Source organism: Sinocyclocheilus grahami, unplaced genomic scaffold (assembly GCF_001515645.1).
Source record: "Sinocyclocheilus grahami isolate Dianchi unplaced genomic scaffold, SAMN03320097.WGS_v1.1 scaffold971.1, whole genome shotgun sequence".
Classification (NCBI taxonomy): Eukaryota; Metazoa; Chordata; class Actinopteri; order Cypriniformes; family Cyprinidae; genus Sinocyclocheilus; species Sinocyclocheilus grahami.
In genome coordinates, this window is record NW_015506150.1 from 155,450 (window position 1) to 156,120 (window position 671).

The window sequence follows — 671 nt, forward strand, 5'->3', positions numbered from 1 at the left end:
ATAAATGATTAATTATTGGTTTTATTTCTTGTTTAAAATGCCTCCCAACTGCATTCCTCAAGTCCAACTCTGTTGCTGCCAGGAAGTTGGTCATCACAGCATCTGCCAAATAAGAAAGAAGAAAAAACAAGAAAAGCTTAACATCATTTCTTACTTTAATTACACTAATTGTGACAGGGAGTCATTCTCTTTTGCTTGGATGCCTACTAAAAACAAAAACGAGATATATTGTGTATCACCATTCAGTGTGTTAAAAAAGAGAGAAGCTCTCTGGTAAATGTTGTGTGTTTATACACATACCTCTAATGACCGAGAACAGTGCACTCTTTTCAAATGCCTCTTTCTGCAGCGGACCACCCCCCTTCATGTTGAATTTGGACATGAGGGAATTTTTTTAAACCCTAAAATATAATACAGATCGAGGTGGTTAACAATTGCAGACAAAGTTTGACATTTCAATATGACCAGTAAAGGAATTATTTTTTAAATTTCTGATTTGTGTTGTAACTTCTTGAGTATTGACACCACAATGTTTGATTAACGTGGCAAGATTTGTAGGCTTTACCTGTCCAGCATCCTTCTGGCACGGTCTTTGAGGTTTCTTCCTTCAACTCTGCACAACTTTGACACCTGAATAACACATGCCAATGTCAGGCGGGTAGTATTATATG